The following is a 13,517-nucleotide window of genomic DNA, read 5'->3' on the forward strand; positions in this document are numbered from 1 at the left end:
GATAAAAATGCAGATGAACTGTGCTCAGAAAGAAAATCAGATAATATATTTGGATACCCTGGTGTGACCACAAGTAGTATAGAGTCACTTACTGTAAAATTACTTTCATTGAATATTTGAAAATACTCAGTTACAGCAAACAGTCTCTGTAAAGATATGGAGAAAAGCAAGAGAGCAGTATGTATTTAGTGAAATGGAATTAAATTGTTATGATTCAGGCATAGAAAGTGGCAAGAAGGTTAGATATTGTCAAAAGTGATAAAATGACACTACAGGGGAAGCCAGGGGCTGAAACATGAAAAGCAAAGCATGTTGTATTGTATTTAGAACAGAGTTGGAAACACAATGAATGTTGGGCAAATAAATGAGAATTGGGTGGTTGTGATAAGGATTCTGGATTTCATATTGTTGGCAGCAAATGATTAGTGGTGAGTTGGAGAGAAAGATAACATTTTAAGAGATAACTAGGAGGGAATGTTGGTAAGATTTGCTTGTATTGAAGGGATGAGAAAAATGGAGGAATTAAGAATGACTCCCACATTTCTGAGGTAAACAATTGTACTGAGAGTGGTGCCATTCACTGGGAGCACTGAAAGAGGAGTATATTTGAGGTGATGGTAGATGATAAGTCTAGTTTGGGAAGTGTTGACTATGAGTTACCTGTGCATCATCTAAGTGGAAAATTTCAGGAGAAAGCCAGATAATGAATCTAGAGCTCAGGAAACATCATAGGGCAGAAGATATCAACTTGGAAAATGACTAGCAAAAGGCAGAAGAGTAGATGATATTTCCCAGGATGATTTTAAGAAAAAGAACCAAAGAATAAACCTAGAATATATCAATATTTAAGTGGCGGATGAAGTGAAATGAGCCAGTGAAGGAGAATGAAGAGAAACAATATTAAAAATGTGATGAGAGCCAAGAAAAAAAATGATGTTACAAACATTACCAGAAGAATTACAAACACTTGGTAGTCAGTGGAAATATAAATAGTCAATGGCACACAGAAATCAAAGATTTTGCATTTAGAGGTAATTGCTGAGTTTAGTGAGATAATTTCAATAGCAAGAATATTTCAGTAGCTAGATTATACTGAGTTAAGATAGGAAAAGTAGAGCCAGTGAATGTAGATTACTCATTGAAGATGCTAATCTATAAAGAGGTGAAGAAAGGGAATAATAGCTAGAGGGAGATAGAAAATTGAGAATGTGGTACCTTTTTTGTTTTTTGACATATATATATATATGTGTATATATATATATATATATATGACTTGAACATGTTTGACCGAGGGAAGGAGTCTGTTGCTTGGGGGAAGTTTAGAAAATGAGGTTGTGACATCCCTTCCTTTACGGAAAGGACATAGAAATGAAATTTTGACTGAGGTCACAAAAGCTACAGCACTATTGGAGTGAGCCGTGCCTGAAAATCTCATCTGGTGCATGAGTGATCATTAATTACCTCATGTATTGAGCATTAATGAGAAGGCGGTGGTGATCATTAATTAGGAGATGTTTGCAAGGTGAGAAAAAAGTGTTCACTCTTGAAAAATTCAATGGATGACATTAAAGGACAGTGACTCCTAACAGAATTAAAGAGGGGGGATTAATGACATGAAAACTTGCATTAAAAGATGTCATGAAATGGCAGCCAGGCAGGTGGAAGAAATCAGAAAACTCCCATTTTGAAGTGGCCACTAAATCTGTGTCTAAACAAGCAAAGGGAAGTGGAAAGTTGAAGTAATTGTTTCAACATCTCAAGGTCTCCAACCCCATTATGGATAAAGATAAATGTATCAGAACAGTTAGGACTTCCCAAAGGCATACGAGGCTCAAGGTTCATTTCTGGAGTTTGTGAAGCCTAGGAAGAATCATAGCACTATCTACCTATCCTATATTACTGATCTCTCTCTCCCAGTTTATACAAAAGGAACCAGATTGTAAAGAGCATTAAATAAAACTTAAAAGGAAAACAAAATGAAATCTTTATAAAGGCCATTCCTGTGGGTGTAGCTCCAGGGAGTTGGAGCAGTCCCTTCACTTTACTTGGATGATGAGTTTTTGTTGTTGTCTCGCTCTGTCATCCAGGCTGGAGTGCAGTGGTGCGATCTCAGCTCATTGCAACCTCCGTCTCCCAGGTTCAAGCAATTCTTCTACCTCAGCCTCCCGAGTAGCTGGGACCACAGGGGCCCACCACCATGCCCCACTAATTTTTTGTATTTTTTTAGTAAAGATGGGGTTTCACCGTTTTAGCCAGGATGGTCTTGATCTCCTGACCTCGTCATCTGCCTGCCTCGGCCTCCCAAAGTGCTGGAATAACAGACATGAGCCACTGTGTTGGGGCCGGATTATGAGCTTTAAAAGCCCACTTTATGTCTGTGAGCTGCTGACTTGGTTTTCTTTATTTTAGCATAAGGTGGAATCTATCTTCTCCCCTAAGCTATATCATTAAGGTATATCTTCCCTAAGGTATACCCCTTTTTCCTTGGAGCGTGACTTACCTGATATTTTGGATATCGAGGGAACATAATTAAAGATCATATACTGCCCATTTAGAATCAGACAGGTGAATATTCAAGGCTTGCTGCTTTAGGTAGCTTTTTCAGCAGTTCCTTCTAGAACTGGAGGAGGTCAATTCATATTTTTAGTTTATTCATTCGTTCAGTAAATATTTATTAAGAAGTAGCTATGTTCGAGTTCCAGGCACCATGTTAGGCATAAGGGATACAGTATTGAACAAGACTGGCAAAACCCTTAGGAGGCCATATACTACTGGAAATTTTGGCTTCAGAGGTTTCTTATGTCTTCACCCCTTAGCCCAGCATCTGATATTGCTACACCCTATTTTGGACAAAGAACCTGACCACTTTGCCCTGCCCTGTGACTTTCCTTCATACTCACCCACTCAGCCTTTTTGGTCACTGACTTGCCTCATCCTGGCATTTAAGCCTCCTGGGTCCCAGACATGGGGCACTTTGCTACTGCTACTTTGCAGACCTGCAGGAGGCACTAGTACAAGGAAGTTATTTTGTATCAACCTTGGTTGTGCAGACTGCATTTCCAAATTTGGCAAAGAAAACAAAGAATTAGGAAATTCAAGAAAATACAGGCCCATATGCTAGCTGTTGGCTCCATTGCCCTTGGTAAAATTTGAGACACTGTACAAGTGAATGCAGTCTATCCTTTGCAACTTCGTTTGCACAATAAAGGAGTTGAACTAGATAAGTGGTTCTCATTATATTCAATTATGAAGAACCCTTATTATTATCAAAGAGTTTTACAGCTATGATAATGTATGCTTCATGTATCTGTGAGTTGAATACCTACTTAAAAATAGTAAGACTATAAAATTAATATATTTAATAATTACATCATCTGCATGGTTTGAAAAGCATAATACTTTGTTCATTCATTCAGTTATTTATTTACCCATTATTTACTAGCATCTAAGATGCGGCAGGAGACTTGCTAAGTGGTAGGGATATAAAGATGAATGAGCCGGGCCGGGCGCGGTGGCTCACGCCTGTAATCTCAGCATTTTGGGAGGCCAAGGCGGGAGGATTACATGAGGTCAGGAGTTCAAGATCAGCCTGACTAACATGGAGAAACCCCATCTCTACTAAAAATACAAAATTAACCAGGTGTGGTGGCACATGCCTGTAATCCCACCTACTAGGGAGGCTGAGGCAGGAGAATCGCTTGAACCCGGGAGGCAGAGATTGCAGTGAGCCGAGATTGCGCCATTGCACTCCAGCATAGGCAACAAGAGCAAAACTCCATCTCAAAAAAAAAAAAAAAAAAAAAAGAAAAGAAAAGAAAAGAAAAAAGAAAAAAAAAAAAGATGAATGAACCAATGTCTCTGTTTAAGACTACTCATGGTCTGTAGAGGAGACAAGAAAGCTATCAGATCATTGTAGGGTGATAGGTATTATGGCAGGGGAAGTGCAAGGTGCTCTGGCAGCTAAGAGGAGAAACACTTAATGCAGACTGGGGTTATCGGAGAGGGCTTTCCATTGGAGGTCATTTCTTAGCTAAGGACCAAAGCATTAGGAAGGGTTAACCAGGAAAGAGTGGGATAAAGGCATTTCAGGCTGAGGAGACAGCAAGTCATGTTATTTATCATGACTACAAATGACCCTGGTGCATACAGATTCCTGTGACAGCACCCTACCTCAGGGTCTTTAATACATAATATGGGAAATGCTAGACTAAATATATATTAAGATTCTCCCTAATTCTTATAATTGATGATTAATCGATGGCCATTTGGAAAATGTAAAAAAAAAAAAAAAAAAATTGCAAACAAACCAAAGGAATACAACCAATAATTCCAGACAATGACATTTCCTTTGCTTGATTTAATTATGGGGACTTTGAGACCTCCATCTACCTAGGTCCTCTCAAAAAAGTGTCCCCACTTATGTTGTTGTGGGTGTGGTGAAAAGGGAATGCTTATATACTGCTGGTGGGAATGTAAATTCATACGGAAATTTGTTAAAAAACTGAAAATAGAGGACGGGTGCTGTGGCTCACGCCTGTAATCCCAGCACATTTGGAGACCAAGGCAGGTGGATCACCTGAGGTCAGGAGTTCAAGACCAGCCTGGCCAACATGGCAAAACCCCGTCTGTACTAAAAATATAAAAATTAGCTGGGCATGATGGTAGGCACCTGTAATCCCGGCTACTTGGGAGGCTGACGCAGGAGAATCGCTTGAACACAGGAGGCAGAAGTTGCAGTGAGCCGAGATCATGCCACTGCACTCCAGCCTAGGTGACAGAGTGAGACTCCATCTTAAAAACAAAAAGAGACCACTAAAAATAGATCCACCATTTGATCTAGCAATTCCACTACTGGTTATCTACCCTAAGGAAAAGAAGTCATTTTATCTAAAAGACACCTGCACGTGCATGTTATACTGCAGCACAATTGCAAAAATATGGAATCAACATAAATGCCTATTCACTAATGAGTGCATAAAGAAAATGTGGCATATATACACTGTGGACTACTACTCAGCCATAAGAAGAACAAAATAATGTATTTTGCAGCAACTTGGATATAGTTGGAGGCCATTATTCTAAGTGAAGTAACTCAGGAATGAAAAATTAAATACCGTATTTTCTCACTTACATGTATTAGCTAAGCTACGGGTATGCAAAGGTACACAGAGTGGTATAATGGACTATAGAGACTCAGAAGGAGGATGGTAGGAGGGGGAACAAGGGATAAAAACGTAAATATTGGGTGCAATGTACACTACTCTAGTGACAGGTGCACCAAAATCTCAGACTTTACCACTATGTAATTCATCCATGTAACCAAAAACCTCTTGTACCGCAAAAGCTATTGAAATAACAAAATTTAAATGGAACAAAAAAATGTGTCCCCACTTCATAAGAATTTTAAAAGGTGCTCTAAAGTTGTCGTTGTGGTATTTTTCCGCTCATATCCACCTTGAGTCTGAGTGATGACTGTGCTTTACAGCTGATAAAAGACTGAAACCTTTGAGCAGTACTGGCTATATAATTTGTGGGTCACATTGCAAAAAGAAAATATGAACCCATTGTTAAAAATTATTATGAATTTCAAGGTGGAGACCACAGAACATTAAAACATTCATTGTTCCTTGTAAATTCTGGATATTAGACCTTTGTCAGGTGGGTAGATTGCAAATATTTTCTCCCATTCTGTAGGTTGCCTGTTCATTCTGATGAGAGTTTCTTTTGCTGTGCAGAAGCTCTTTAGTTTAATTAGATCCCATTTGTCAATTTTGACTTTTGTTGCCATTGCTTTTGGTTTTTTAGCCATGAAGTCTTTGCCCATGCCTACGTCCTGAATGGTATTGCCTTGATTTTCTTTTCGGGTTTTTATGTAAATGCATATTAGTTCAACCATCGTAGAAGACTTTATGATGATTCTTCAAGGATCTAGAACCAGAAATACCATTTAACTCAGCAATCCCATTACTGGGTATATAACTAAAGGAATATAAATCATTCTACTATAAAGACACATGCACACGTATGTTTACCACAGCACTATTTACAATAGCAAAGACATAGAACCAACCCAAATGCCCATCAGTGATAGACTGGATAAATAAACTGTGGTACGTATACACCATGGAATACTGTGCAGCCATAAGAAGGAATAAGATCATGTCCTTTGCAGGAACATGGATGAAACTAGAAGCCATTATCCTCAGCAAACTAACACAGGAACAGAAAACCAAACACCACATGTTCTCACTCATAAGTGGGAGTTGAACAATGAGAACACATGGACACAGAGAAGGGAAAAACACACACCAGGGCCTTTTGGGGGGTGGGGGGGTGAGGGGAGGAAACTTAGAGGATGGGTCAATAGGTGCAGCAAACCACTATGGCACACGTATACCTATGTAACAAACCTGCAAGTTCTGCACATGTATTTTATTATTTTTTTAGAATAAATTTTAAAAAGAGAGAAAAAAACCATTCCTAGGGACCCTGTTAAGGGTGGATCCCTGTGCAGCTGCACATGTTGCACACCCATGAAGCCAATCCTTCCTTTCAGAACACTTTACTGACAGTTTGGGGATCATGGAAGGGAAATACAGCATTGAGGATACTTTATCATCACCACTAGTAGTATATGTGGCTACTCTTAGAGCCCATAGGGACAAACCCATAATGAGGATTTCATAAAATGCATTTCTCTGCCTACCTCTTGGTTTGCTTCTCTGTGGCCTGGAGCTAGCTAACTGCTACTCCCTGCCCCTCCCAACAAATTGTGCAAGTATATTTACACAGTAGGTTCCAGATCAAGTTCCAGCTCCTTTCATGCCCTGAGAGAGGAAAAGCTGTTCCTTACTCCTGTAAATTAAAAATAAACTCCTAAGCCTTCCTTCAGACTAAAAGAAACCCCTCTTGGCCAAGGGGATTACATAAAAACCTAAAAATCGAATTCCCAACCACAATGGGATGGGAGGTTGGACATAACCCCTTCCTTTTGTGGTTTAGATACAACTGACCAGCATTAATGTTAACATAAAGACTATAAGACTGAAAGAACAGACTCTTCGTGGCAATAATATAATAAATTATAAACAGGACTTAGAGTCATGCCAGGCAAAGGTTAAGTTACACACCCCTAAAATTAAAGAATAAACTATGTCCTAACTGCCATAAGGCTTTTCTTTTTTCTCTAGCAGCTAAACAAGCAATGGCCTCAAGATAAGCAATATTAAACCAATTACAACTCATCCAGTCCACAGACACTGACTAACTGAACTCTTGTTCCACTAGCCATAACCACAGCTTGAATTGGATTAATTGGACAACAGATTGATTTCAGTGACTTTATCTTGATAAGAAGACCACTGACCATGGACTGGTTCTGGCTGTGCACTTGAATGCCTTTGTATCCTGAAAACACCTTTTGATATATACGGCCTGATTAGAATACATTTAAATGTTAAGTCTCCGCTCCAAGGTGAACATAGGCCATATGTTACATGCATGTTTGTTCAATATGCATGTGTCAGGACTACTTTCATGATTTTTTGTTAGCTCCTCCTGTAACCTGTTGAATACATATACTTAGCCAACCTCTTCAGCATAAAGCTCCTACTCTAACCCCTCTTCCTTTGAAATGTCTGTCTTTGGTCTTTGCCAGAGGCACACTTCCCAGACTGTAGGATGGCCACCTTGCAGGCTGTAATCCTTCACAAGAAATAAAATCTTCTTTTCTAAATTTATAAATTGTGTGTTTTTAAAGTTAACACTTCCAAATGAGGACCGATTCCCATGTTCTTATTTTTATACCCAAGCCCTGTCATTTTTAAGGATTATTGCTAATGAGAATGTCAACCTGTCTGAGACAACAACTTCCACACCGTCTACCTTGTAGCCTTATTGAATTGTACTCTTTAACCCTAAAGGTAGTAACATCGGAAGGTGATATATTCAGCAGTAGTGTATTTTTCAAAGTTTGAGTCATTTGGTTTCAAATTTAAAAGTACATTGTAAAGAACACTACTATGCTAGTCAAATTTAAACCATGTAAACCTATTGTGGTTTGCCTTTGTAAGAAAGTTATACAGCAGATATAGATCACACCTTTGTATCTTTTTGTAGTTCTCTAGGTCTCAGCTAAAACTATCCAGTGAGAAATTGCTAAAAACTCCCACAACTCCAAGTGAATAAGCGACAGTCCAAGCATAGTGTAGTCTAAATTCATAGAAAGCCATCACTCCACCATTCCAAAGCAATAAAGTCTGCAGATAGAGCCCTGACTCAATCATATACAGCAATTTACATTACCAAAGAGAACAGTTATTTTTGGGACTAAAATATCTACATTCAGAGTACTATATAGTTTCCTCCAAGAATAATAGATTTTTTTTTTTAAATTTATGTAACAAGGGCCATTCAAGGCACTTTCTCCAAAACTGAAGAACAGGTTGCCCCAAAGGTGATTCAAGTTCTTACCACTTGAGCGAAAGAAAATGGCTTGCAGTATTTACATGACAGTTTTTCCCTCTTGTGTCCATCAAGGTTTCTAAGATCATAAAGCCAATCTACAGTCAGCGTAAGGGTATCCTATTTCAAGAAGAAAAGGAAATAAATGTTACTCATAATTCTGGCATCACTAAAAACTTGTGCAGTGTGTTTATCTAGCCTTGTGTCTTTTAAAAAATATATATTTTTAATTGCACATGAAAATCACAAATACATTCTAGCCATGAATATTTAATAAAGAATAGAAAAATAAAAGTCCCTTTTGACCCCACCTGCCTCACTTCCACTCCTTTATCCTAGAGATAGAGGTGACCATTGAAAAGAAGATGGTTTGTATCCTCACTGATCTTATTTTATACTTTTGCCTGTATAGGTGAATATATGCACACATGTAACTAGGAAAATACCTAGAATGTGAATTCTAGGTCAGAGGATATATATATATGTGTGTGTGTGTGTGTGTGTGTGTGTGTGTGTGTGTGTATGTGTATCCAATGATCTCTGAACATTTTTTTAAATTTTACTTTAAGTTCTGGGATACATGTGCTGAATGTGCAGGTTCATCACATAGGTACACATGTGCCGTGGTGGTTTGCTACACCCATCAACCCATCATCTAGGTTTTAAGCCCCTCATGCATCAGGTATTTGTCCTAATGCTCTCCCACCCCTTTCGCCTCACCCCCCGACAGTTCCCAATGTGTGATGTTCCCCTCCCTGTGTCCATGTGTTCTCATTGTTCAACTCCCACTTATGAGTGAGGACATGCGGTGTTTGGTATTCTGATCCTGTGTTAGTTTGCTGATGCTGTCCTGCTCCCCAAAGGGCACCCTGCTTCTGCTGGCTTAGTGTCTCAGAACTTTGGTGTCGTTGGTCTCAGACACCACTTTGCGGTTCACTATCCTGCAGGTGGTGGTCTTTTGGATGGTTTGCATGAAGTTGCTGCTGTATAGGGCATCACCAAGATTGAAGTCCTTCCTGTCTTCCCCCAGGTGGTGGTAGGTGGTGATCTCAGCCTCCAGTTTGACCTTGATGTCCAGCAGGGTCTCATACTCCTGGGCCTGGTGCTGTCCCTCTGCCCATGTCTGTGCTAGCTCAGACTCCAGGTGCAGCAGGACCCCATTGAGTTGCTTCATCTGCCTGCTGTAGTAGGCCTCTGCTTCCCTCAGACTGTTCTCCAAGCTGGCCTTCAGATTTCTCATCTAGTCCAGGTCAATTTCCAAGGACTGGACTATATGTCTGAGCTCTGTGAGTATCATCTCAGCAACTCTGATCTCAGCAGCCTGTGTGGTAACCACTGTGGTGCTCTCCTCTGTCTGCTGGGACCTGTACATGTCCAGCTCCTCTGGGTTCTTCTGAGCCAGTTTGTCGTATTGGGTGTCTGCCTGATCTTACAGAGGTGCTGAGATTTGGGGGCATCTAACTCCATGGTCAACCCATAACTGGCAATCTGGGTTTTTAGGCCTTTTACTTCCTCTTCATGGTTCTTCTTCACGAAGAGCAGCTCCACCTTGAGAGCCTTGATCTCTGTCTCCAGCTGCAGCCAAGTGACATTGGTATCATCAGTGACCTTGCGGAGCCCACGGATGTCGCTCTCCACAGACTGGTGCATGGCCAGCTCTATGTCATACTTGACTCTAAAGTCATCAGCAGCAAGATGGGCATTGTCAGTCTGCAGAATGATGCAGGCACTGTCCACAGAATTTGCAAAGATCTGGGCCCTCAGGTCCTTCAGGGTCTTGACGTAATGTCCCCAGTCAGTGACCTAGGATCCCTTCTCCAGGTGATCCCGGATTTTGCTCTCCTGCTTCCGATTCTCTGACTCCAGGCCCCTCACTCTGTCCAGGTAGGAGGCCAGGCAGTTGTTCAGGCCTTGCATGGTCTCCTTCTCATTGTGGATGCCCCCCATTCCTACCAGACCCCTGGCCAGGCAACTAGACTGCAAGTCGCCCCAGAAGCTGGTGGAGTGGAACACGGAGATCTGGGAACCCAAGGCCCCAGCACCTGCATAGACACTGGTTGTGCTTCTGACCAGCAGGGTGCCACAGCTAGGCAGCTGGACTGAGCCCAGGGACTGGTAATTGATGGAGAAGGTGGTGGAGTGAGTGGTGAAGCTCACCCTGTCTGGGGAGGAGAGCCAGAGGAGAGGACTCAGGTCTTGCTGACCCAGAGAACATATTTTTAATGGTCATAAACACTGCCAAATTTTCTTCAAAAACACCATGACCAATTTGAAGTACGTTGTTTGAAAGTGCCCATTGCTCTGCATCATTACCAATATTGAACATTATTATTTTACATTTTTCCAATCTATTTTCTACTCTCCCCATTAATACTCTAATAGCTTTTGATATAACATAACTACTTTTGATATCTGGTAGAGCATGTCCTCCTTTTGTATGCTTTCTCACCTGTAGGATGAGACTAATAGTGGTATCCTTTTCATAGGGCTGTTATAAAATGTAGAAAAGTAAGCAGGAGTCAGATCATGTGCTGCCTGACAGGGTTTGGTAAGGAGTTTGGATTTTATTCTGAGTGAGACAGGAATTCAAGGAAGGGTTTTAAGCATGAGAATGGTGTGATTTGCTATATGATTTAAAAGATGGCTCTGACTAAGAATTTTGATGCTGATAAAGTTCAAAAGAAGCCCCGCATATTGGTTTGCTGCCCCCTCTCTCAGACTCTATACAGTGAAATCTCTGCTGGGGTTATCACAAAGAGAAATGGCAGGGAGTAAAGTTGGGTGATTTAACAAATAAAAATACAGGATGCCCAGTTAAATTTGAATTTCAGGTAAATAGTGATTTTTTAAAGTATAAATTCTCCCAAATAATACATGTGGCACACTTTAAATAAAAAACAATTGTTAACCAGAAATTCAAATTTGACTGGGCACTCTGTGTTTCACCTGGCAAGTGGTTATTATATAAACTCTCATGGTTCATTTTTTCTTCCTCATTTTAAACACAGATTCCATCATCTCTTCCTATTCTGAATTATTATGGACTTTTCTCTCTTTCTCAGTATACTCCTTGAAGGCAAAGCTCATATTTAATTCATTCACTGCTTTGCTGAACACAATGCCTGAATGTAGTAGCTACTCAGTAAATGTTTGTTGAGTAAAAATTAAGACCTTTAGAAGAGGCAAGGATGACTTGAATAGCCAGTATTTCAGTTTCCCTTCTGTATTTTAGTGTCAGAGTAATCTACAAAGAGTCTACTGAGAGATGATTTTAATTAGGGCATTTGGCAATCTATAGAACTTGGGATATTAAGAGGAACTGGTCCCCATTGATTAAACTTCCAGCAGGAGGATGATACCCATTAGCTTAAGAGCTCTATTAGTGAGGCTTCTCAGGCTGTGTGGGCTATTCCCTTCTCTGCAGCAGCACCATTTACTCCCTGGTTGCCTCATTCTACTCTGCTTTTGTTTCCAGAGGGAGACAAAATCAAGTCTTTTGAGTATTGGACATCCAGCCTCTCAGTTCTTCACAGTTATTTGTCCAAACAGTTTCTCCCAGAAGAGTAAAAGGAAACTTGCTGGAATCTGATTTTGTGTGTGTGAGGTATTAAATTATTTGTCAGTAGATTTTTTTCTTTTTTTAAAGAAAGAATTTCTGGGTCTTTACCCTATTTTTTAAAAATCTTTTATTTTTACTTGACATGTAATAATTGTACATATTTATGGGATACAGAGTAATGTTTCCACATGTGCACACAATGTATCATTCATGGCAACATAGATTAACCTGGAGGACATTATGTAAAATGAAATAACCCAAGCACAGAAAGATAAATAGCACATGTTCACGCTCATCTGTGGGAGCTAAGAAACAATTTTGAGCTCATGGAAGTAGAAGGTAGAATTGTGAATATTAGAGAATGGGAACGGTAGAGAGGAGATGAGGATGGGGAGAGGTTTCTTATCAATGGTTTTACTGTTCAAGTGGAGTAAAAAACGTGAATTCTAATAACAGTGGCTGAACTATATTGGGAGGGAGCAAAATGAAAGTGATTTTTCCCCCCCCAGGAAAAGCAGTTAATGCTAAATTTCTTGCCTTTAAACCTGATGTCAGGGAGGAATATGGCTGGAATATGGGTTTGTTACCTGCCATTCTCATGCATTGTAACACGTATGACACCTGATGCCCAAGGAGGGTAATGTTGAGGGGGAAAGAAAGTCAAAGCTTCAGGTCAAGTAAGAAGGGGTGAGTATTTATGGGTCAATTGTCTGTGTGTGTGCATGTGCGTGTGTGTGTGTGCGTGTGTGTGTGTGTGTGTGTGTGTACCAGCATCAGCACTAGCCAGAGTTTCATCTTCATATCCTCAGTTCCTCCATGAATTTTGGAATGTGCCCTTTAAAATTGGATATCTCTCTTTGGGATGAGCAGCTTGTACTTAATTTGAGACTGCCAGTAGCTAAATGTATCATCAAAACTGGGGTGCCTGATGTTTGAGCTGATGTCTTGACACACATGTGCAGAAGGCATTCTATCTTTATTTTATGGAAATCACCAATCACTCTGGTTATTTTGGTCCTTATGTATTTTTAGATTTCTACATTGGTATCACCTTGGTCTTCCTGGTTTAGTTTTCCTCTATTTTTATCTCTTGGATTGTTGGTAGCATCTTAAAAAAGAGGAAGATCCTTATTTGAAATAGTACTGACTAAATACTGTGCAGTGTACTTTGAGTTTGGGTCCTGAATTTTCACAGCTAGTGACGCAGATAGACAGAGAGTTCTGTTTATGGTTTGTGGGAAACTGCTGAAAGACCCTGAATTGCCCACTTAGACCACCCCCGCTCTCTAATATGAACTTTGACATTTCACCTGTATCAATAAATTTCAAATAACACTAATTAGGCACGGTGGTATCTCAAGTGTGAATCTCAGGTGTGATTGTTCTGGATTCTGTGGATTGGGTGTCCCTTCTGGATTTCCTGTAAAAAGAGAGCAAATAGAGAAGAATAAAGTAAATCTTTCAGGAATACTAGGAGAAATTTACTGCTGCATCA

The 13,517-nt window shown here is 40.1% G+C and overlaps 1 pseudogene; it reads right to left on the reverse strand.

Annotated features, from left to right (window-relative positions):
- Positions 1 to 9,346: 9,346 nt before the first annotated feature.
- LOC103232967 (keratin, type I cytoskeletal 18 pseudogene) lies at positions 9,347 to 10,668 on the reverse strand (annotated as a pseudogene).
- Between the last annotated feature and the right edge of the window lie 2,849 nt (positions 10,669 to 13,517).

The sequence above is a fragment of the Chlorocebus sabaeus genome, chromosome X, assembly GCF_047675955.1.
Source record: "Chlorocebus sabaeus isolate Y175 chromosome X, mChlSab1.0.hap1, whole genome shotgun sequence".
Classification (NCBI taxonomy): domain Eukaryota; kingdom Metazoa; phylum Chordata; class Mammalia; order Primates; family Cercopithecidae; genus Chlorocebus; species Chlorocebus sabaeus.